Source organism: Rattus norvegicus, chromosome 16, assembly GCF_036323735.1.
Source record: "Rattus norvegicus strain BN/NHsdMcwi chromosome 16, GRCr8, whole genome shotgun sequence".
In the NCBI taxonomy this organism is placed as follows: domain Eukaryota; kingdom Metazoa; phylum Chordata; class Mammalia; order Rodentia; family Muridae; genus Rattus; species Rattus norvegicus.
The window spans coordinates 65,682,369-65,708,572 of record NC_086034.1 but is presented as its reverse complement, the minus strand read 5'-3'; the positions used below and the strand labels follow the sequence as shown (position 1 = coordinate 65,708,572).

The 26,204-nt window shown below is 41.6% G+C and overlaps 1 long non-coding RNA gene across 2 annotated transcripts; it reads left to right on the top strand.

The window, feature by feature from the left end:
- The first annotated feature begins 300 nt into the window (after nt 1–300).
- LOC134482553 (uncharacterized) lies at nt 301–23,321 on the top strand. 2 transcript variants are annotated; one of them, XR_010058794.1, is made up of 3 exons: nt 309–482; nt 6,947–7,043; nt 22,557–23,321. It is a non-coding gene; the product is annotated as an uncharacterized LOC134482553 (long non-coding RNA). The 2 variants fall into 2 exon arrangements; XR_010058795.1 differs by lacking the exon at nt 6,947–7,043 and having other exon boundaries at nt 301–482.
- Nucleotides 23,322–26,204: the final 2,883 nt, after the last annotated feature.

The following is a 26,204-nucleotide window of genomic DNA, read 5'->3' as shown; positions in this document are numbered from 1 at the left end:
AATTACATCCTAGTACGCAGCCATGTTGCTGCTGCATGAATGTTTTACTCATCTGCGGTTCCAGGGAGCTCATTCTGCAGCCCCCATATTTCTCTTTCCTGCCTGTGGGTCTGGGTCCACAATTAGTTCTTGATTTTTCTTGAGGCCGATTACTCATCTCAGATGCTGGCTTTAGTCCATGTGGCTGAAGAAGCTAAGGATACTGCTAGGGCCACGAAGGCCAGCAATGAGAGGCAGACATCACAATGGATTGCTCTCTCTGTGCTCACTGGTGTTACTAAACTCATGGCTTGCCCTAATGACTAATGAAGATGTAGGTTTCTCATGCTTCCTGGCTCCTTCTCGTGACTGTGAGAATCATCATGAGACTCTACTGATGATGTCTTTGAAATAACCTTAAAACATGCCTATGTTATGGTAGTAATGTTCAGTTCAGGCAACGTCCAGCCACAGCATGAAAAGTTCCAAAGGGAATCGAAACAGTAAGTAGGAAAATCTGGGCCCACGTGAAGTGAGCCCCGGTGCAGCTCAGAGTGGGCATGGCTTATTCTAGTTTTCATGAGAATGTCAAGTAAGCTAATGTCTCACTATGGACTCGTGCATGGGAATAGGACTGTGGGGGTCTCAGACTTTACCTTAGGAGTCCCAGCAAGTCCCAGAAGGAGTTTGAATCAGGAGTTTGAAGGAGTTAGAATACTGCATTATAGAACTCCGACCTTACACTGAGACACTGATGATTCCTGTGAGTCTTAACAAAAGCCTAGAAATGGGAGTAAAATCTGTGTCTCGGTTACAGGGTGTGGGTTGCAGGTCTCACAGAGTTGGGCAGAAGTCCCGGCTTCCCTGGCAGGATCCTAAATATGAGTACATGTAGACAGGCAAGGTGTAGATCTCTAACCTCACTCTGCATCAGACAGAGCTCCTGTGGGTCCCAGCAGAAGCCTGCACAAACATGAGGGCCATAGAGAACTGGGAAAAGACACAGGGAATCTCTGACTTCACATCGGGCCAGAGTTCCTGTAGGTGCTAGCAAGATTCTGAAGACAAGCCAGTAGATAATAGAACAAATATGTATTTCTGAGCTGACACAGAGTCAATCGGAATCTCTAAGAGTTCGGGAAGGAATCTGGACATGAGCGAGGGACAGGAAACCAGGCCTCATACTTACCTTCCGTGTGGTGAGTTTGTTTCTGCAGGTCTCAGCAGGAGTCTGAAAATGAGCCAAGAGGTGGGGGACTGGGTCACATTCCAACTGCAGTCCAGATTTGTCACAATTCCCAAGGATTCTGACAGGAGTCTGGAGAAGAGCAAGGGCATCGTCACATTCATTAAGTACTCAACGGAATGGCAGTAAACTTTTCCCATGGACACGATGCTAATTTTGATATTTTGCTCTCTCCGGGCCAAGGATAGAGGTTTCAGGTCATGCCAAACTCAGAGGCCTCCATTTTGACTTATTCTTTGATAATGTATCTTATCTCACAGGTCGGGAAGCCAGTGTAAGTGTTTTACCAAGTACGAAGTCCCGTGGCAGGACCAAGGAACTATCCCCATGTACATTCACAGGGTAGATTTGTAGTAAGGCAGTTCTTAGCCAAGGCTCCTTTTGCTGATGTTACAGAGGCAATATTGAATCCCCAGGCACCAATGCAAATCAGACTCTTCCAACCATCCTCAACATCTTAAATTCCCCTCTCCCTGGTGTTCATTCTCCTAGTAACTGTCTATAGTCTATTCGGAAAAGGATATAGTGGATTGCTACTGATTGTAAAGGCTATAAAGAATTACTTCGTGTTTTGCAAGGCTCTTCCTCTTAGGTCCCAGGTTTCTCCTTAAATCTGTAGATGAGGAATCTGAGACCTGGCCCAGATCCAAGAATTTAACAATGAATCAGGACTTTTATTGAGGTGATTGCCCTTAACATTCTGACCATCCGTCTTTGGTTTATTTTGGTTATATGACTTAAGCAGTATTCTTTTTGGCTGCTTGTCTAGCTTGCCCCTAGAAAGATGGTATCTTTTAGTGTCTTCATAGCTTGCAGGTTGGGGCTCTGACTGCCTCTCTCATTTGCCATTTATCAAAATAAATGTTTACCTCTTTCTTCTGATGGTGAAACTGCCAACTGGAGTCTAATATTTCAGGCTCTCACCAGCTTCGTTGCTCTATTTCTGACCATCAGTCTGACTAAGAACACCCAGCCTCTGTACAATTGCAGCCCATCATCCACCTGCACCTTCCTTGTCACCCCATGATTAAACTGTGTGTCTTGTGGAGACTGCCACAGACCAGTGTTAGCTATTGGGAACCCATGGTCACATTCTGCTTTCCTGACTCATTAACCCCTTCCTTCATCTGCTAATGGGCTTTTATTTTTATTACCACTAAGCAACTGTCTCAATGAAATCTTCTACCTATGATGACTTCCTTCAGGAATCCATAAGGCAGGACAGAAGAATAAAGAGATATGCTTGAAAGATAATGTCCTAGAATAAAGGTAAACAGAGTTGACGTCAGTGAGTCTCAATCTTCCTAATGCTGAGACCCTTTAACGCAGTTCCTCATTATTGTGGTGACCCCCAAACTTAAAATTGTTTTGTTGTTACATCATAACTGTAATTTTGTGACTGTTATGAACTGTAATGTAAATTTCTGATATGCAGGATATTTGATATGCGACCAGGAAGGGGTTGAGACCCACAGATTGAGACCGCTGGTTTCATAAGATTTCATTCTTGTGTTGTCCCTGTAAGCAAAATTCCAGGAAGGTGTTGATCCACCTCCAAATTAGGCAAATTGGTTTCAAAACAAACAAATAAATAAATAAGCAAATAAATTCCAGATCTCCAAAACACAGTGGTGTTAGAAATTTTACCAAATGAACTTGTCTTTACTAAGAAATTGTATCATTACTTATTGAAAGCCACAATGATGACAGAATTCCATCTGCTATACAGAAGATAATTATACTCTAATGATCAGGGAATTTATAGACATGCAGCTAATGTTGGAAATTGACTAGATACTAAGAAGACTGTAGAATACCACTTCCAGTGCAAAATTCAATAAAACAAGTGTTTATTTTTATCCTGAAACAAAACTCAAGTAATTTATCTCCTTGTCTCTGCCACTAAAACAAGACCTGGTTTTACTGTCACGATCAGGTTGCTCCACTCTAATGTTTGGTTAGATAGTGTCAAGACAATTTCATTTTTGAACCTTCACAGGCTTGGCAGTCTGCAATATGCATAGAGTAATTGCCCTGCCGTCAGAGAACGTCCCCAAATTGTAAATGTTTTATTCTATTTTAACTGAGGAGAAAATAGATTCTCATGGGAATTCACTTCTGAAAACAGCCTAGGAAACGCTTCCTGAAAACAAAGGTCAACTTTCTAGAAGATGAGCTGAGAGAAACCTCAGGCTGCTTAAGTTTCCTTGTTCATGACCAGATCCAAAATCGTTCCAGGTCTGTCTTACAGAATGAACTTCATAGAAACCACGCCTTCATCCAGGGAATTAATGCACACATTGAAATGAAAGTGCTCGCCACCAAATTCAGGACTATGTTGTCTTAAAGCCCATCGATGTCACGTTAAAATGGGAATGGGTCTCCAGAGACCTAGCTTAGTGGTAGAGCTCCTGCCTAGAGTGCTTGCACAAGGCCCTGGATTCAATCCCCAGTGCCACACACACACACACACACACACACACACACACACACACACACACACATACACACATTGATAGAAATATAAGTTCTGTCTGGTTAGTTTACCAACAATTCAAGCTAGAACTCAGAGATGAACCCTGGAATCATTTCATCAGGAAAACATGGATGAGTCCTTCTCAAGGTCTCAGTGTGGGTTAAGGAAAGTAACTAGGAAAAGACAGGGGAAGCCTTTTGATCTTGAATTGCCTACTGCTAGACTCTAGGACCATGAATGTCAGGAAGGCAAACTACCACATGGCAAAGTAATTCTCTGGGTCTCAAATTACTTTTCCCTCCTTTCAATCTTCAAGAAAATGAGATTCCTAACTGTAACTTGATATGCTAAGGCTGGTTGATATCCATGGGAGGCCTCCCCTTTTCTAAACAGAAAGGGAAGAGGAGCAGACAGGGGAGGTGGGGAGTGGGAGGAAAGGACTGGAAAGAGAGGGGGGATGGGAAACTGTGGTCAGGATGCAGTTAATTAATTTTTAAATTTTTAAAAAGATGACAGTCGGGGTTGGGGATTTAGCTCAGTGGTAGAGCGCTTGCCTAGCAACCGCAAGGCCCTGGGTTCGGTCCCCAGCTCCGGAAAAAAAAAAAAAAAGAAAAAAAAAAAAAGATGACAGTCTTGATTTTGGCAAGGTCTAAGTGGATTCAATTTGGGGTTATTTTTGCAACACTTAAAATGTTTCAGTGCTCTCAATGATTGGAAACTATCTCTTCAGTGATGCTTCAAGAATATTTTATTCACCTGAATATTGTAGTTATCAGATTTGCCAACACCATGGAGAGACTGTAGAAGCATCTTAGCCTTCTCATATCACTTTTGCTAGGAAATAATGATATGGGGTCTTTCAACTCCTAGGAAAGGAGGTTGTGTAGTCACTTTTCTTCCTGAGATAGAACAACAAAATAAGTCTCTGGAAAGCACTACATTAGTAACCACAGTCCTCAGCTCCATCTGCGTCCTAATGACACTCAGATTTATCTTTCCCTCCCCTAAGAAATTAGCATAGAAGATGAAAAATGAATATCCCTTGCCAAATGCACAGCCCTTAGAGTTCTCAGAAAATAAGCGTTGGATCTCTAAAATAAGAACTAACTAGAAAAGGAAAACTTTCAAGTTTCTTCTGTTGTCCTTATTCTCAGTTTCTCCTTCGTCTTTTAATCATTTATAGTTTAATACTTGTGCATAGTATTCACAAATGGGACATAGGAAAAGGATTGGTTCCAGGTGACAAAGGGCATCGCCATTCACACCGTTGATTACCCAGACCAAGGACAAGTGAATAAATAAAAATAAACCAAGGAAAGAAAAATCATGTCAAATGGAATTATTTCAGCTTTTGAACCAAAAGAAACTTAACAGAAATAATTTGTTGTCAGATAACCAACTACTGATGCATGGCCAGCAGCTTAATATCCTCAGAGCTGGGGTCTCCAAGGCCTCTTTGAACTCTTTAGAGGTTCAAGGTGACCGTTACAAGTCTAAGCAGTCAAATAGAAACAGAAATCAACTCTACCGTATTTCTAAACTTTACTCTATGCCCAAAATTTCATAACACAATCAATCATAGCTGCAAGAGAAGCTTCAAACCATGAATATTTCCTTCCTGGCCTCTGTCACAGAAGAGCAGAAAAAAATGCTATGGCTGGGTGATTGCTTTGCCAGTTAACAATCTGATACATCATTTCTTCTATAGATAAGTCATGGTAAGTATATCGAGTCATTCAAACTTCCCAATATTTGAGAGGGGAGAAAAAGCCTATTAAGATAATAGCAAAGAAAAGACACTAACTAGGGCTAGTCTAGTGAAATCAAGATGTATAGTTGTTCTGTGTTTCTATTGTTGTGACAAATGACACAACCAACAGCTAGAGTATGTGAGTTTCTAAGTTCAATTTCTAGAACTCCTATTCTGAATAGACAAGGTTTTTATTTTGTTTTATTCTTTGTTTGTCTGATTGGGGTTGTTTATTTGTTTGTTTGTTTGTTTGTTTGTTTGTTTTGCTCAACCTTGTGAATTTTAACAGCATGAGCTTCTTCATGAGATCAATTTCCCTCCCTACCTCAACTTTTCATTCATATTTGTTGTTTGTTGGTTTACCCTTAGACTTAAGCCTTTTCATAATGTGGAGAATTTTCCCTTGACTGTTCTGTGATTATCTCCTTGCTCTAATAGTTCACATTTTCTAGAAAGCTGTCAGTATCTCACTTTGGATACTTCTGCCAATTCTTCTCAGCCATCACAGCATAAACTAAATGGATCTGAAGTGTGTGCTTGGGGCTTAAGCTTTAGCTCCCATTGGAGGATGATCTCACTCTTCAGTTGCTGATGTTGGACTCCCAACCATTAAGCACCTGACATGATATTGACTTAAAATTAAACAGCAGAGTTTAGGGAGATCAAGACAAACAATCCTGAAGCAATCAATTTGGGCTCAGAATGTTCTTTTAACTGATAAATAGACGTTGGTTTTATGAAAACTCTGGCTTTACTTCCAAATCCTTTCACTGGTGCCATCCAATTGGCAGTAATTGGAAAATGTGATGCAGACACAAACGTTTAAATATCAGTTGCTATGACAACCTCTACTTACCCTTATGAGTAGCAGTTCCCGGTGGCTCCCAGAGCCTCGAGAAGCCAATGAACTCCAAGAGGCTTCATGGAAGTACTTTGGAAGAGTTCAAAGGTCAACACAACTTTCCTAAAACTAAGACACTGCTGTCCTACAAAACTGGGTTGGCACCTTTAGCGAGGGTACAAGAGCAATAGTGGATATAATCACCGGTGTCTAAAAAAAATCCAAATTACCAAGTGGCATCAGACTCTTCCATGTCATGTGTTCTTTACCAACGCATACGAGTCAGAATGTGGCACCATTTATTTCCCTCTCACTGTACTCTTTACCAGTGTGCATTTATAGGAAAACAAAGTTCCAATTTCACATAGGAATGTCCTTGATGATGCAATATTCTTTAATCTTATTAATTCTCAGCACTTGAGCACAACTTAGTACAATAAGTGCCAAGAACACACAGCACTCTTTGACTGCACTGTGTGCCTGGAGACAAAGCATTGTACAATGAAGTTGTGACCACCCACCCACCCACTAGCTAATTCTTGGCCACTATTTTTAAAAACAGACAAAAGTGACTAAAGGGCAAATAGTAATTGTTTAGATGAATTTTACAAGGTATTTTCTCAAAAAGGAATAATAAGTCTTTTCTCCTTCCAGCCAGTTCTTTCTACTGGGACAGACTGCTAGCAGGTCTGCTCCCTGGAAGAGACTATATCTTCAGACAAACCAGAGGATCTGCTACACCCAGCATTTGGTAAGCACTACCCCCCAACACAAGTCCCACAGCTGCTGCTGGGAGACCCACCATCCCCCAAAACCTTGCCTGCCAAATGCCGATCCCCTTCTTTCTGGTCCTTTCTGCTGGGGCAGACTGCTAGCTAGTCTGCTTCCCAGAAGATGCCATATCCTGAGGCATCCCAGAAAATCCACTGCACTCAGAGAATTTGATACCACATCCTGAGGCATCCCAGAAGATCTACTGCACTCAGGACACCTCAGCTTGAAGGTATCCCAGGAGTTCCTCTGTACACAGGGCAACTGGGCAACCAACACCACTGTCTTAAGACCTCCTGGGGGCTCTGTGACATGCAGGACAACTGACTCAAAAGACTGAAAGCCTCACTGGAACTCTAATAGACACAGGGAAACAGAAATCATAGTCCACAGGCCCCCCTGGAGAACAACTTCACACAGGACAACAGTGTGACTTCTCCTCTGAAGACCCAACAGTCTAAAGCCCTCCCAGGAGATCTACCGAAGTCAGGGCAACAGATCAGCAGCTTTCCTGTCCCTCTGAAGACCCCACAGTTAGAAGGCCCCACAGAAGGTCTGCTACAGCCAGAGCTACAGGCCTACCAGGAGACCTGTTGCAACCCTGGGACATAAGAGGCAGACTCCAGACAGAGTCACCCAGACCAGCAAACAACAAGGATAACCAGATGGCAAGAGGCAAGTGAAATACCATAAGCAATAGAAGTCAATATACATGGGCATCATCAGAACCCAATTCTCCCACCACAGCAAGCCCTGAATACACCAACACACCTAAAAATCAGGAAGTTGACCTAAAATCCTATCTCATGAAGATAATAGAATCCTTTAAGGAGAATATAAATAACTCACTGAAAGAAATACAGGAGAACACAGGTAAACAGGTATAATCCCTTAAAGAGGAAACAAATAAATCCCTTAAGGAAATACAGGAAAACACAATCAAACAGGTTAATAAATTGCATAAAGTGGTCCAAGACCTAAGAGTGGAAGTAGAAACAATAAAGAAAGTACAATGGAGGCAAACCTAAAAATGGAAAAAGGAGAAAAGAGGCCAGGAATTACAGATGTATCATCAACAGAGTACAAGAGATAGAAGAGAGAATCTCAAGTATAGAATATCCTGTAGAAGATATTGACACAACTATCAAAGAAAATTCAAAACATAAAAAAAATCCAGGAAATTCAAGACACAATGAAAAGACCAAATATAAGAATAATTGGAATAGAGGAGAATGAAGATTCCCAGCTCAAAGAACCTGAAAACATCTTCAACAAAATCATAGAAGAAAACTTCCCAAACCTAAAGGAAGTGATGGCTATAAAGGTACAGGAAACCTATAGAACACCAAATAAATGGCAACAGAAAGGAAAATCCTCTCATCAAATAATAATCAAAACATTAAGTGCACATAACAAATAAAAAATAGTAAAAGCTGCAAGGGAAAAGGGCCAAGTAACATACAAAGGTAGACCTATCAAAATTACACCAGACTTCTCAACAGAGAATATGAAAGCTAGAAGATCCTGAGCAGAACACAAATGCCAGCCCAGCTACTATACCCAGCAAAACAATCAACATGGATGAAGAAACCAAAAAATTCCAGGACAAAACCAAATGTAAACAGTATCTATCTCCCAGTTCAGCCCTACAGAGGATGCTAGATGGAAAACTCCAACACAAGGAGGGTACCTACACCAAAGAAAAGACAAGATATTAAGCATCTCACAACAAAGCCAAAAGGAAAGAACCACGACCACATAAAGCCACATACAAAAACAAATATAACAGGAACCAACAGTCATCTGGCTTTAATATCTCTCAATATTAATGGACTCAACTCACTTATAAAAAGACATAAACTAACAGACTGGATCCACAAACAAGATCCAGCATTTTGCCACATACAAGAAACACATCTCAATAACAAAAACAGATACTATCTCAGAGTAAAAGAATGTAAAAAGGTCTTCCAAGCAAATGGTCCTGGAAACAAACTGGAGTTGCCATCCTAATATCCAATAAAGTAGACTTTCAACCAAAAGTTATCAAGCATGATGAGGAAGGACACTTCATATTCATCAAAGGGAAAATCCACCAAGAGAATGTATCAATTCTGAACATCTACGCCCCAAATGCAAGGGCACCCACATTCATAAAAAGAAAAAAAAACTTTACCAAAGTTCAAAACACTTCAATAACAGCAAAAACAACAGAAAGCCCACAGCCCACATACACATAGAAACTGAACAACTCTCTACTCAATGATAACTTGGTCAGGGAAGAAATAAAGAAAGAAATTAAAGACTTCCTGGAATTTAATGAAAATGTTGACAAATCTTACCTAAACTTATGGGACACAATGAAAGCAGTGCTAAGAGGAAAATTCATAGCATTAAGTGCCCTGGTAAAGAAACTGGTGAGATCTTACACTAGCAACTTAACAGCACACCTGAGAGCTCTAGAACAAAAAGAAGCAAACTCACCAAAGAGGAGTAGAAGGCAGGAAATCATCAAACTCAGGGCTAAAATCAACCAAATAGAATCAAAGAAAACAATACAAAGAATAAACAAAACCAAAAGCTGGTTCTTTGAGAGAATCAACAAGATAGATAAACCCCTAGCCACACTAAAGGGCCCAGAGGCAGTATCCAAATTAACAAAATCAGAAATGAAAAGCGAGACATAACAACAGAAATGGAGGAAATTCAAAAAATCATCAGATTCTACTACAAAAACCTATCCTCAACATAACTGGGAAATCGAGATAAAATAGATAGTTTTCTAGACAGATACCACATACCAAAGTTAAATCAAGAGCAGGTAAACTTTCCAAACAGACCCATATCCCATAAGGAAAAAGAAGAAGTCATTAAAAACCTCCCAACCAAAAACAAAAGCCCAGGGCCACACGGATTTGGTGCAGAATTCTACCAGACCTTCAAAGAAGACCTGATACCAATATTCTATAAAATAGAAACAGAAGGAACACTACCTATTTCATTCTATGAAGCCACAATTACTCTGATAGCGAAACCACACAAGGACCCAACCAAAGTAAGAGAACTTCAGAACAATCTTGCTTATGAATATAGATACAAAAATACTCAATAAAATTCTTGCAGATCAAATTCAAGAACTTATCAAAATCATCATTTACCACAATCAAGTAGGCTTCATCCCAGGAATGCAAGGTTGGTTCAAAATATGAAAATCCATTAACATAATCCACTACACAAATAAACTAAAAAAAAATTATCATCTCCTTAGATGCAGAAAAAGCATTTGACAAAATTCAATACCCTGTCATGTTAAAAGTATTGGAGAGATCAGGAATTCAAGGCCCATACTTAAACATAATAAAAGTAATTTACTGCAAACCAACAGCCAATAACCAAATTAAATGAAGAGATAATTGAAGCAATCCTACTAAAATCAGGGGCAAGACGAGGCTGCCCACTCTCCCCATATCTAGCACTGGAAGTGCTAGCTAGAACAATAAGACAACAAAAAGAGATCAAAGGAATACAAATTGGCAAAGAAGAAATAAAGGTATCACTATTTGCAGATGATATGATAGTATACATAAGAGACACCAAAAATTCTACCAGAGAACTTCTCCAGCTGATAAACAACTTCAGCAAAGTGTGCTGAATATGAAATTAACTCAAATAAATCAGTAGCCTTCCTCTATACTAGTGATAAACAGGCTGAGAAGGAAATTAGGGAAACAACTCCCTTCACAATAGCCACAAATAATGTAAAATATCTTGGGATAACTCTAACCAAATGAAAGATCTGTATGACAATAACTTCAAGTCTCTCAAGAAAGAAATCGAAGACCTCAGAAAATGGAAAGATCTCCCATGCTCATGGGTTGGCAGAATTAACATAATAAAAATGGCCATCCTACGAAAGGCAGTCTACAGATTCAATGCAATTCCCGTCAAAATCCCAACACAATTCTTCAAAGACATGGAAAAGCAATTCTCAAATTCATCTGGAAAGACAAAAAACCCAGAATAGCCAAAACAATTCTTAACAATAAAAGAACTGCTATGGGAATCAGCATCCTTGACCTCAAGTTCTACTACAGAGGAATAGTGATTAAAAAAAAGAAGAAGAAGAAGAAGAAACCTGCATGGTATTGGTACAGAGGCAGGTTGATCAGTGGAATAGACTTGAAGACCCAAAAATAAAACCACACACTTATGCAAACTTGATCTTTGACAAAGAAGCCAAAAATATACAATGGATAAAAGAAAGCATCTTCATTAAATAGTGCTGGTCTAACTGGATGTCTGTATGTAAAAAATGAAAATAGAATCCTATTTGTCACCCTGCACAAAGCACAGGCCCAAATAGATCAAGGACCTCAACACAGAACCAGATACACTCAATCTAATAGAAGAGAAAGTGGGAAAGAACCTTGAACTCATTGGCACAGGGGGAAACTTCCTAAACGGAACTCTAATGGCTCTAAGATCAAGAATTGATAAATGGGACCTCATGAAACTGGAAAGCCTCTGTAAGGCAAAGGACAAAGTCAATAAGGCAAATTGGCAACCTACAAATTGGGAAAAAAATCTTCACTAAGCCCACATCTGATAGAGGGCTAATATCCAAAATATATAAAGAACTCAAGAAGCTAACCACCGAAAAACCAAACAACACAATCAAAAAATGGGGTATAGAACTAAACCAAGAATTCACAACAGAAAATTCTCGAATGGCTGAGAAGCACCTAAAGAAATGCTCAAAGTCCTTAGTGATCAGCAAATCAAAATGACCCTGAAATTCCACCTCACACCAATCAGAATGGCTAAGATGAAAACCTCGGGTGACAGTACATGTTGGCAAGGACGTGGAGAAAGAGGAACACTCCTCCATTGTTGGTGGGATTGCAGACTGGTACAACCACTCTGGAAATCAACCTGGAGATTACTCAGAAAATTAGAAATAGATCTACCTGAAAACCCAGCATCTTGGGAATATACCCAAAAGATGCCCCTCCAGGCCACCAGGGGCACATGTTCCACTATGTTCGTTGTGGCCTTGTTTGTGAATGCCGGAAGCTGGAAACAACCCAGATGTCCCTCACAACAGAAGAATGGATACAAGAAATGTTCATTTACACAATGGAATACTCCTCAGCTATTAAGAATGAGGGCATCCTGAGTTTTGCAGGTAAATGGATGGAAGTAGAAAATATCATCCTAATAAGGTAACTCAGACCCAAAAGGACATGCATGGTATATACTCACTTATAAGTGGATATTAACCAAAAAAAAAAAAAAAAAGTACAGAATACTCAAGATACAATCCAAAGAACTCAAAAAAGTCAACAAGCTAAAGGGTCAAAGTGAGGACACCTCAGTCTCCCTTGGGAGGGAGAAGAAAGGAACCACAAAAGGGGAGGGAGAAGAAAGGAACCACAAAAGAGGAGGGAGGGAGGGAGGGACGGGGAAGGGAAGGGGATGGGCTAGCAGAAAGAATGGAAACAGGCAACCTCGGAAGGTAGGAGGTTGGGAGGACCCTCCAAACTGTACCAGAGAACTGGGAGGTGAGAGACCCTCAGAACTCAAAGGGGGATGGGGTTCCCTAGATGAAATGCCCTACAGTGGGATGAGGAAACTTATTGAAGCCACCTCCAGCAGAAAGACAGAGCATCAAGTGAGGGGTGGGGTTGCTATCCTATAGTCAAAACTCTGACCCACAATTGTTCCTGTCTGAAAGGACTGCAGGGATGGAAATGGAGAAGAGCCTGAAGAAAAGAAGGTCCAGTGACAAGTCCAAAGTGGGATCCAGCTCAAGTGGAGGCTCCAAGGCCTCACACTTTTACTGAGGCTATGGTGTTCTCACAAAAAGGGACCTATGATGACTGCCCTCCGAAAGACCCAACAAGCAGCTGAAAGAGTCAAATGCAGATATGTGCACCCAACCAATGAACAGAAGCTTCTGACACCTGTGGTTGAGTTAGAGGAAAACTGGAAGAAGCTGAGGAGGGTGACCTGTAGGAGCACCAGCAGTCTCAATTAACCTGGACCCTGAGATCTCTCAGACACTGGATCACCAACCAGGCAGCGTACACCAGCTGATATGAGGACCCCCACACATACAGCAGAGGACTGCTGGGTCTGGGTTCAGTCAGAGAAGATGCACTTAACCCTCAAGAGACTGGAGGCCCCAGGGAGTTTAGAGGTCTGATGGGGTGGGGGTGGGGGACATCCTAGTGAAGACAGGGGGGTGAGGAGGTGGTTATGGGATGTGGAACAGTCAGAGGGTAGACCAGGAGCAGAATAAAATCTGGAATGTAAAAAAAATTAAATTAAATTTAAAAAAAAAGGTTTTAAGGTTTTAAGATTTTAAATGTTGAAAAATATTGGTAACAGTATCCATAAATGGCAAAGGGTAAACAAACATTTTCACTTTTTAAAAATAATCAAACTTTTATTATGTTTTTTTCTTATTTTTAGTATCAGCTGACATTTAATGGTTGCGATGCTAATCAGGAGCACGCGATGTGTTGGGTCGCGGATACTCTGCATGATGACGAAATTCGAGAGAACAGCAAATCCATTACCTTACAGCTGTCTTCTCTTGTGACTTCTTTATGTGACTTACTCTAGAGGCACCTCTTTTAGCTGCAAACAAGCACACAGCCATGACTGCTGTTTCTGCTCCAGTAACCATCAACTAATAACTTCCCAGTGGACTTATTCAATTTCTGAGAGTTCAAAACTACTGCTCTCAGCAAATAATCGCCACGTCTGGGGAGTGCTTCCATTTGCAAACCTGCCTCCATTTTCTGGCTAATCTAGACATGGATGATCCCGTGTGGTTCAATCAGTGACCACGCTAGAGGAGAGACAAGCCTACCACTATTGTAGAGAGCAGAGAACTGTGGGTGAGGCCAATTAAAGCCAGAACGAAAATCCATTCATCTCCCAATGCACCAGAGAAGTGATTTAGACCAAGCTCATAAAATTAACGCTAGGACCTAGAACAAGATCCATGGCTCGACCTGTCTTCCAGAAGCCTGGCAATCCCTTCATGTTTTCCAGCATCTATTGCACAAAGGGCTGTTCCAGACACGGTTCTCAACTAACATCCTTGGGTCTTGCCACTGAATCCTTCCTAGTGCTACGATCCTTCGATACAGTTCCTCATGCTGTGCTGACCCCCAACCACAAAATTATTTTGTTCCTGCTCCCTAACTGTAATTTTGCTACTGTTATGAATTCTAATGTAAATATCTGATATGCAGGATATCCGACATATGCCTCCTGTGAAAGAGTCGTTCCATACCCATCTGAACCCACAGGTTGAGAACCAGTGCCCTAAGCCATCCATCCACTTAAAGCACCTCGGATGTTACTTTCTATAGAAAGCAGGCAGTAGCCTGCACCCCTCTCTCCATTCTGACCACGACATACCAGCTCCCTGAGGCTACATATGCTGAGGTTGTGCGGGACAATCACCTCGCTCCTTACTCTCACCAGCCTTTGGATCTGTGCTCTTTTCCACCACTGCCCCCACCTTCATGAAAATAACTTTTGCTCTCCCTGGGGAATGCAGCAAAGTGCGCCTGTGGATATATTAACCAATCAGTATCAGCAAAGAAAACTGTATCAGTTAGCAGAATTGTGCATTCCTCTTTTTTCAAGAAAAAAATCTTATCGGTATGTAGCACAGAGAAAGCTACACTGAAGCAAATCTCTGGGACGGTCAGTAATTGACAGCTGGTGCTTACTGCCTGGAGGGTCTTGGTGGGGGTGTGGTGTTTAACCTTGGAGACATTACTTCTATTTCATTCACGCCTTTGCAAAAATCACAAATTGCTTTAATTTAATTCTAAGGCAGAACCAGAAGGTGAGGGGGGGAAAGGTCTTTTAAGGGCTTAGCATGACACCAGAGCTTTCCACTTTGCAACTGTGCTTCAGGAGAAAGGCCAACCTTTGTTAAGAGAACTAACCCCTCTCCAGATCCTCATCATCAGTCCTCAGCAGCAGAAACCACTAGGATTAAGCATGAATCTCTCTCCCCTGTTACAGTCTAACTCTGAAAGGCATTTCTTCCTCAGATTCTGGCCCAGCTCCTGGCAGATAGTGGATGTATCAGTCTTGTGTTATAAGTAAGAATTCAGTGTGTCTTCACTCAAATTCACTCTAGATCTAACCCAGAGAGCAGATTGGATACAATAACAAAGAAGAGAAACCAAGAGGAAGACTTTAGTTTTGTTGTTGTTTTGTTTCTTTGGATCAATGGGCCCCAAAAGCTAAAAGTATTTGAATTGAACAATAACTTACCAGGGCTGAAGATATGACTCAGGGGTTAAGAGCGCTGACTGTCCTTCTAGAGGTCCTGAGTTCAACTGCCAGCGACCAAATGGTGGCTCACAAAATATCTGTAATGGGATGTGATGACCTCCTCTGGTGTGTCTGAAGACAGCAACAGTGTACTCATATAAAAATAAATAGATCTTGAAAAAAAGGAAAGAAAGAACGAACACTGTATTATTAAAGGAGCTGGAGAGATGGCTCAGTGGTTAAGAGCACTGACTGCTCTTCCAGAGGTCCTGAGTTCAATTCCCAGCAACTACAGGATGGCTCACAACCATCTGTAACAGTATCTGATGTCCTCTTCTGGTGTGTCTGAAGATAGTTATAGTGTGTTCATATACATAAAATAAATAAATCTTTAAAAAAAAGAAAAGAAAAATAACTGACCTTAATCCACTAAAACTCATTTTACCCTTCGGTGACTAGATCACATTGTCGTATATGTTTCATTTCATCTGCTGACACATGAGCTCCCAGGTCATCTCGATGTACACAGCACCCATGTGTCAATCATCTTACAACTGTCCAAATTATATGAAGTGTATTCTTGTCCATAATGTCCAAGTAGCATAAAAGCCACTGATATTTAATATTTACCTTCCTTGGGATTTAATTCTAATTCAAAAATGGGTGTTCTGCAAACTACCTTTTATGGCATTTTTCTCTTGTAGAGTGACTGGCACTACATAAAACAAATTTTCACCTTGCTTATTCTTGTTCTGAAAGAACCCTGAAGTGGGGAGACCCTCACTCAATCTTGGGATGAAGTGACCCCCCTAGAACTCACGAGAGACCGATCTTGATGCAATCAACAAGAGGTTTATTGATAGGGATGACAGAAACCAGTGCACTGGGCTAGAGACTCATATCCCATGCAGGGGTAGAGGAGTTCGTTAACCAGTTCCTGCTACTATGGTCAGCTGCTATTATGGTCAGCTGCTATTATGGTTAGCTAGTTTCTGGAACAAAGTGGCTGAACCAGCTGGTGCAATTACTCTTTCTGTGATCAGCTAGTTTCTGTAACAGGCAGTTCCAGGGCCCGCTTTTGGCTTCAACTTTTGTCTAGGAGGCAATTTTAAACTTTTTCCTTTCAGTTCGTTTGTTTGTGATAGTGTCACTTAGTCTAGACTGGCCCCAAATGCATGGCTCTATTCCTGTCTTGGCCTCCCTGTTATGTAATTATACCTGGGAGCCACCACACTAGCCTTTCCCATGTTTACTGCTACATAATAAACTAAGCACTTAGTGGATGAATTCATAACAAGCCAACTTTCATAACAGCTGATTCTTATAAAAATTAGTATAATTCAAACCTTCATTTTGAGGTATTCCAAAGAAGATAACACTGCATAAAGGCTAAAAAAGAACCTCTAAAGTTAGCATTTCTAAAGTATTTTGTCTCTATGCAGTTCCCTTCCCAAAGCAAACCCAACATTCACTTACTAGTGAGGTTGAAAGCTTTCTCGTATGATTTTTACCCATTTATGATTCGAGACCTGCATGCTGGTTCATTGGCCTTGTTCAAGTTCACACTGTTCAGTTTTTTGAGTTTCTGTATCGTCTAGATATTAATCTCCTGTCAGATACATAACTGGAAAATATTTTTCTTCCATTCTGTAGGCTGTCTGGACACCCGAGTAGGGATTTCCTATACAGTTCAACATCTTTTTAATTTCATGACGTCTCATCTTGAGAAGTAACTCCAATAGAAATATAAAGGTCTTAGATGGAGATGGTTTATTATATATTAAGAAAAGCTAGTGAGAACAGACCTACATCCAAATGACATGTGGTTATTAGTTGACAGATGGTTTCAGATGCCCAGCTTCATAAAGAATAAGTAATATAAAAACAAATGAAAATCAAGCTGGCCTCAGACTTTGAAATATAGACTGGATTTCAACAGAGCAATGCCAAGCCTGTTTTCACAAGAAAATATTTTATCTAAGAGCCTTTTTCCTCTAATCATGTTATTATTCATGAACAGTAAAAATGAAAACAAAATAAACTTCCCATATTTTTGCTTTAGAATTTTTTTAAATGGCTAATGGTCAGAGAGATAAGACAAAAAACAATACACATCTGTCTCCTTCCTAGACAACAGCACCAGAAACATTCACCTGGGGCAACGATTGTGCAGCACTGGAGTCTGCTGATGTTGTGAAAATTCTAGAAAACTTGAACTGTGAAATAAGGTACAGTTTGATCAAGGTCAGGTCTATGAACAGAAGCAGCTACTCAGCCTCAACCCAGCTCCCGAGCACCTAGTTTGCAGAAAAACAGGAAGTCGGGTTGGGGATTTAGCTCAGTGGTAGAGTGCTTGCTTAGCAAGCGCAAGGCCCTGGGTTCGATCCCCAGCTCCGGAAAAAAAAAAAAAAAGAAGAAGAAGAAAAAAACAGGAAGTCACTTCTGCTGTATTGTTGCAAACCTTGCCCCCTTCATACAGGCTCCTCCCCCTTGCTACAAGCCCCTCCTCCTTATTGCAAGCCCCTCCCCCTTGTTGCAAGCATCTTCCCATACCGTAAGCTCCTCCCCCTTGTTGCAAGCTCCTCCCAGTCTGCTAAAATGACTTCCAGACAGAGAAAAAGACCGAAGTAGATAATAAGAAACCTTCACATAACTAAGCGAAGGTCAGAAGGATGATAAGAAAATGATGTGGACAAGTGGAAATATTAATAATAAAGAGGTTTTTTAAGTCCTAAAAGAAATTCTGAAGCTGAAAGGGATCTCAAAGGCAGATTTGTCCAGGCAGAAAAACAAATCGGTAAATTTGACCGGACTTCACTGGATATTACTGTGTATGAAGAACAGAAGGAAAGGTTGAAGTGTACAGAGCAGGAAGAACTTTCGCACACCATCAGAAAAACCAGCATGAATGCTATGAGAACTCCAGAAAGAGAAGGTCGCTTAAATGTGATTGAAAGTCTCTGACACTTGAAAGACAGAAATATAACATTCCAAGAAATTCCACCAACTCCAAGAGAGATAACCTCAAAGAGAACCATAGGAAGCCTCATTAAGGGAGGATTCTGAAATCAGCAAGAAGGAAATTTCTCAGGATACACAGGATCCTGAAAATAAAAAGGGATCAAAACATATTTCTCATCAGAACGTTAATAGGCCCAGCAAGTAAAGCTTTACTGAGTAAGGTTTACTTTTTTTTACCGGGTAAGCCTTTGCTGCCTGACCGCTGAGTTTATCCCAGGGACTCCGACTTTGTAGGAAGGCAGAATCCTGACTGCAACTTGTCCTGGACCTGCGCGATTAAATAAAAGAAATAAACGCAATTTAAAAAAATGTTTAAAAAGCAAAAGAAACTTAGGGAATGAAAAGGTAATTAGCCAATATATTTAAAGTGCTAAAAGAAAAAATAAAATATCTACCAAAAAAATTATATGTCTAACTATGTCCTTTAGAACCAATGGAGGAGTTAGAGAAAGAACTGAAGGAGCCGAAAGGGTTTGCGACCCCATAGGAAGAACAACAATATCAACCGACCAGACCCCCCCAGAGCTTCTAGGGACTAAACCACCATCCAAAGAGTACACATAAACCCATGGCTCCAGCTGCATATGTAGCAGAGGATGGCATTGTGCATCAGTGGGAAGAGAGGCCCTCGGTCCTGTGAAGACTCGTTTCCCCAGTGTAGGGGAATGCCAGGGCGCTGAGGTGGGAGTGGGTGGGTGGGTGATGAATCCTCATAGAAGCAGGGGAGGGGAGATGGGAGAGGAGGAAAGTGGGAAAGGGGATAACATTTTAAATGTAAATACATAAACTATCCAAAAAAAAAAAGCAAAGGGGAAATTGAATCATTTCTAAATGAACAAAAGGTAAGATAATTTACTACTACTCTACATTCCTTCTTAAAAACATGCAAGAGGGTCATATTACAAGCTAAAAGAAAGGGGTATTAGACAGTAACTCAAAGATATGTATAAAAATAAAGGTTTTGGTAATATTTGCATTGTTCGCACAGCAATGATCTGTAGCTGCTTTTCTTTTCTGCAGGCTTTGGGAAGGTAATCTAGCAAAAGAGAACCAATACTAGTCTAAAAGTGTCAGTGTACTGAGATATGTGACAGAGATAATTTATTTTGGTAAGTTATTATCTCATCTTTTGTGGCACCCAATAGATAAAGAAATAAATTTTTCACTTTAGCAATTGAAAGGGATCGGCAGACATGTAAAGGAGCAGAGATATTGCACGTTACCAAAGTTAAAGAGGTTACATATGCAGAATAAAATGTTATAAACTCGGGAAATATAATCCGTACAGTAACTACAAAGAAAATAGCTATAGAAAATACATCGAAAGAAACAAGAAAGCAATTGAACCATTTCGCTAACTATGTGTGTGCACGTGTGTTTGCGTGTGTGCATGTATGTCGGTGTGTGTATGACTGAGGATGATACTGTAAGAAGTAAAGGATTAGACACTACAGCCTTATAGAAAATGTGCAACGATGACAAAATCAATTCCTTCCAGACTGCAATTACTTTACACGTCAGCGGATTAATTCTCTTATCCAAACAGAGCCCACGACTGTCAGAATACTTTAGTATCAGAGTATTTGCCTAGCCTGGGATATGGTAGGCCTTGAGTTCTAGCTACAACACTGTAAAAAGAACAAAAATTAATAGAATCCATAAAACTATCTTCAACTGAATTTTATCAATTTATCAATCAAATAGATTGACAGTGAAAAGGTAAAAAATAATATTTTATGTATGTAGTATACAAAATCATTATAGAGGCATCTATAGTAAGATAAAAAGAAATGTGACAACACAATATTGTATTGAACCCACAAGATCCAGTAGACAAGTGCAGAACACTGTACCTAACAACGCAGCATACAGAATCTTCCCAGAATCATGCAGGATATCGTCATTGTGATTAATGCCCAAGACAAACAACTTTCTTAACAGAAAGGGCTAATTCAGTTCCAGATTTCAGTGATCCATGGCTACCTGGTCCCATTGCCGTGGGGCCAGCAACGAGCAAGGCCATCATGGTAGGCCCGTGGGAAAACAGAGTTGTTCACTTACCCACAGCTAGGAGAGGAGAGACAGGACTGGTCAAGGTCCCAGGATCTCAGGCATGATAGATGCAGAAAGCACAAAGCCATGCCTCCCATTGCCTCACTAACTCCTTTTGAGCTTATTCTAAACCAAGAGTGAGATGCATCTTTAAATACGTTCCATTTACCTTGTCACCAAGGGCAAAGGAAGTCACAGTTCTGGGTAGAGATGTGAGGTTGACCTGTTTAGAAACTGTTCTGATAAGATGTTTGCTGGTACAATTTCTCTGGGGAGTAATTGGGCATTTCCTATAAGGATCCTTAAAATGCCACGCACTTTAACCTGTGGACCCAATTCCTGCTCCAGGATTCTAGTCTAAAACAATCATGCCCAAAGGTTTCTTTTTTTTTTCTCAGATGGAAAAAAATGTGTCTAACAAGATAAGAGAAAAAAAATCAGTTTTCTAAAAGTTAAAAAAAAAAAATGAGAAATCTCTTGCCACACAATGCAACGTCAAGCTAGATAATTTTAAAAAGCATGACTGGGACTGGAGAAATGGGCCAGTATTCAGAGTGTTGTCCTCTCCCACAGAGGACCTGGTTCCCATAACAACTCACAACTTTCTTTATCTCTAATTCCAAGGAATCTGACACCCTCTTGTGGCCTCCACTGGCCAGAACACACATGATACACATAAACTCATGCAGACACATAAACATACAAAGACAGAAAGAAAGAAATCCTTTTTAAAAGAAAGCATGATAAACATAAAATATGAGTAAATGTTAAATATTAATAATGGTTACCTCCAAAAACTAGTCATGTACTCAATGAGATTCAAAAAAAATATGTTTGCTCACATTTTTCTACAGTTCATGCACATCACTTTTAAAGTCCAGAAAAAAATATGCAAATACTTTTTCTCTTATGAAAAACTCTAATTATGGATTCGGCCCCGATGGCTGAACTCTGTGACTGAGTCCATGTGAAATTCATTACCTCAGGATGACAGTTAATTTGTCATCAAGCCAACTCATGAATAAGCCTCTGTGACTTCCTCCGTGGTGTTCCACACAATTGAGCACTTGGTCACACGCTATCTGGTGTGCTGGTCCGGCTTCTTTACTGTCTGTGCATCTGCGAGTGTCCCTGGACCCGGGAAACACGGGGAAGCTCCCATCCCATTGCTGGCTCCGCGTCATGCTACCGTCTCTCTGCTTTTCACTTCATCACCACAGCAACTTCAACATACTTGGAGTCACAGCCAATTTTCAGAGTTCGCGAAAGGTTAAGTGGCTAGCTCCAACTCGGAGTGGCAGAACCGAAATCTAATCACGGCTCGCCTAGTTCCAGACTTGCATGATTTATTTCACTAAATAGCTTTTGTACTCTGGGAGAATAAACGTCCCATCCTTCACATATTACCCTCACCTAAGACGACCAGGGCACTTAGCACAGTGGTCTGTAGGTTACTTAATTTCTTAATGGAGGTTACCACTTGGAAGTAGGGTCATGATCTTTCGGCTTCCCCGTGCGAGCATAAAACTGAGCCATGCTTTTCAAACTCTGGCTTTTTCTTTTAACTGCTTTCCTAATATAAACAATGACTCAGAGGTTCATCTTGAGGGAGCGCCCTGGGTGAATGGCAAATGCAAGAGGAAGTATGGTGAGATAAACAAACGGGAGCCACCCCACAGTGCATGAGGCGCCTGGGAGGCGATTCCATTAGGGACACACGAGCAGTGTGAATCGGACAGTGCGCAAAGTTCCCCGTGTCGTCTCACGGAAAGGTGTGAGGAAGCCACGGCACTCACGTGTCATGTGCCTCAGGACTAGGATCCCTGTTGTTCAGATAGAACAAATAAAGTAATGCGGAGAACAGATGTGATATGAGTTTGCATGTCAGCCAGCCCTGGGGGTTACCTGTGCGTGTTAATTCATCATCAGGAGGCCTTGGGGAGAGACGAGACTATCATGGTGGCGCAAGATGTTGGAGACACTTAGCATATCTAGAGAGTGGCCGGGGTTTTTTTTTTTTTCCTAAGGTCCTACCTAGGTCATTCAGTGGGCAGTGTCCTTACTTAAAGCTTGACACAATGAATAATCTACCTTTCTGTTCTTCCTCCATAAGGTGAGAAGGTCTTAGCAGCTGGAAGCCCCATGTGACATCCCGGTCAAGATTAACTGGGTTCCTTTCAGCCGAATCCGCATCTCATACAGCCTCGAGTGTTCGTGTACTTGACTGACTCTGCCTTTGAGGAAAGTCTCCCTTCAGTGTGTTCTCATTTTCCTGCTTCCGGTGACTCTTCCACATCCAGAACAGGCGCATCGCAGAGAAAGGCCAATGAATATTTATTTGTTAAAAACAAATACGTGGACGAACAGATCTCCTGCAGCTCTTATATCCAGACTTCAATCGTATCCTGATTCGACAAGGTTTGTTGTGGCTTAGGCAGCCTCTCAGCCCATTTTAAACAGTTCTGGGCAGCGGCCTGTAATTCTGCTTGCTCGCCTGTTTCTTCCCCTGCTCCTCAAAATCCTTCCAGCCTGAAGCCTTATTCTACACCAGTGTCTAGACAAACTGTATATATGCATGGAAGCTTGACCGGCCGCTACCAGTCTACAACATTAATCTGTGCACTTTGCCCATTATAGACCTGGTCCTTCCGTACCCCTACGAGGGCCCATGGAACTATTGGGAGAGCTGAAAAACTGCGAGGCGGGAGCCTGTTAGCCTTTATGTCACTGAGGATTTGTCTTTGAAGGAGACGTGGAAGGCAGGGGGATACCCTGGTGTATTTCCTCTCTTTCCTTCTTAGAGATAAGAACATGCTTTTTCCAAGCTCCAAGCAATGAGAAAAACTGACCCTGGGCTGAAATAAACACTTTTATAAGTTATATTTCTGCAGGTGTTTTGCTATAAGAGTTCCACATAGACTCTTATCTGAGCCCGTGTCAGTGATCTGCCCAGAAGGTCACTAGGTTCCCAAATGGTCTCTTGTCACTTTTCAACCCACGCTCGCTCCGGGATCAACTTCTACCGAGGTACCTGGTTTTGTTTTGCCCCTACAATCTCTCCCTGTTTTGAACCCTGCCCTCTCCCCTAAGCCCCGTTTCTTTAATACAGAATCTGCATCCACCTGTCGATCACCTCGCCCTTCACATCCGGGTCCCCTCACCTAGGCTCCTTCCTCACTGACCTGTTGGAATGCAGCTACCTCCTGCTAGGATGGTCAGCTCTGACTATTGCCTGGTGCATCGATGAGCTTGAGCCAAGCCTTCAAAGATTCAGGCAGACCTGAAATGCTAGTCTAGCCTAGCTGCAAGCCACTCCCTATAGCATCTTCAAAGGCCATCCTGTCTGCCCTTAGTAACTCAAAGAACAATCCTACCTGTGCCCAGGATGAGCATCTTGAACTTCATTAGACTTCACAAAGCCAGAATGATTTTGAGTACCTGCCAGCAGTTTTCGTTTCTCTCCTCATCTTTAAAATTCTATTCCAAACACCGCCACAGTGGAAACTCAACAGACATTGTTTTGTGGGTCACTATGCAAATATCCACCTGAAGGCTGATGTTTGAGGCTTAAAACTCCATTTCAAAGCCATGTTTCCTTGAAATCTTAAATGACTCACGTTGCTACTACTCAAACTTTTGAATTTGATTGGCGTTCTGGACTGAGAAACCTCTATAATAAGAGGGACATTGGCACAAATGGGGCTGCCATTTAATTTTTGTCAAATCAGCCTCCGATTCCTTGTTCTCCCACAGTGACATCAGCTCCTTTTCAACAAGTTAGTTGCTAGGTATAACAGAAACAGGCTCTGTGCAACTGTTATTTCTACAGTGAAGAAAAACATTTTTCAGCTGTGAACTTTTTCATGTGATTTCTTTCTAGGTGATCTATTTTTTCCCTTCCTCTGAAGCACTTAGTCCAATATGCCCAGTTATGAATTTAACTTAGTTCAAGTAAGTTGACCAACCATCCCAATTTACCTGAGATAGAGGAATTTCCTAACATTGAACATTCCATTTTAAAGCCGGGACAGACCCAAGCAATTAGGAGAGCTGACCAACGAACGTAGGCTCTGTAATGGATGAGAAGTAAATAAGCAAAACAACACCAAAAGCTGCTATAAGACCAAGTAGGAAGGAGAGGTGGCATCCTATCATGAGGAACAGAAAGTTAGCTCTAAGGGTGGGAATGAGGTCTACTCCAATCCCAGAACCTGGCATCAACCCACTCTCACACCTAGAGCGAAGGGAATTTTTTCTCCATTATTTATTCACTCTACATCCCTGTAGCAGCACCCTCTCCTCCCATTCACCCTCTCACACAGTCCCTCCTTCTATCTCCCCTCCCCTTCTCCTCTCATAAGGGCATCCTCTCACACTGGGGCCAGACAAGATGGCTGAGTTAGGAGAATGGGATGCACAGATAGGCCCCAGATTCAGGGACAGCTCCTGCTCCAGTTGTTGGAGGACCTGCATGAAGAACAAGCTGCACATCTGCTACATATGTGGGGGTGTTGCCCGGGGAAAGGGGGAGAATACGTCCAGCTCTTGTATGCTTTTTGTTGATAGCTCAGTCTATGGGAGACCCCAAGGGTCCAGGTTAGTTGAGTCTGTTGGTCTTCCTGTAGAGTCCCTGTCTTCTTCAGGACCCTCAATCCTTCCCTCAACTCTTTCACAAGACTCCCCAAGCTCCGTCTAATATTTGGCTGTGGGTCTCTGCATCTGTTTCCATTGTCTGCTAGGTAGAACTCTCAGAGGACAGTTATTCTAGGTTTCTGTCTACAAGCATAACAGAATATCATTAACAATTTCAGGCATTGATTCTTGGGACAATCTGCTCAGGCCTTGGATTGACAAAGCTATGCTGGCCTTCCTGTCCCAATGCAGTTGACACACATCAGCCCAGAACATTCCTAAAAGCTTACGACCCCCCCACCCAGGGAGCCAACTGGAGAGTAGAATCAACTACTCCTCTCTTAACTACCATTCTATCACTATGAAGACACACCATAACCAAGGTAGCTTACAAGAGAAGATATTTAATTGAAGGATCGCTTAGAGTTTCAGAAGATTAGTCGATGGTCATCATGGCAAGAAGTTCGTCATCAGGCAGGCTAGCAGGCATGGCAGTAGAGCGGTAACTGAAAGCTTACGTGTCATCCACAAGCATTCTGTAGAAAGGGATCTGAATGGGCCTCGCTTGGGCTTTTGAAACCTCCAAGCCCAACCCTGGGACACACTTCCTTTAACAAGGCCACACCTCCTAATCCTTCTTAAACAACCTACCAACCAGGAACCAAATACTCCACTATGAGCCTATGGGGAAGGGAGGTGTCATCCTCATTCAAACCACTTGATGTCAGGGATCAAAGTTAGGGGCTGGGAAGAAGATTTGGAAAAGCACGTTGCTCGAACCACACAGAGAGAAGAGAGCTCTAACTATGTAGAGGGGAGAGAGCTCCCGAAAAGAAGAGCCATAGCCTCTTTAGGAGAATACGAACACGATGCCAAAGTGTAGAACTGAATGGTGGCTTGGCTTACAAAGTAGGAGGGAAAGGCACTTGTGCCAATACTTGTAACACAAACAGTGAGGCTTCCCCATCCCTGAAAGGGAGAAGGGAAACAGCCCTGCTAAGGAAATTGGCATTCTTATCTTGTAATTGACTGGAGACCCTATTACCTTTAGAAAGAGGTATCGGTGCTTTTTCCCCCACTGGCCTCAAATTCCTTTTCCTACCACCCTCAATTTTGAGTAAATAAAAGG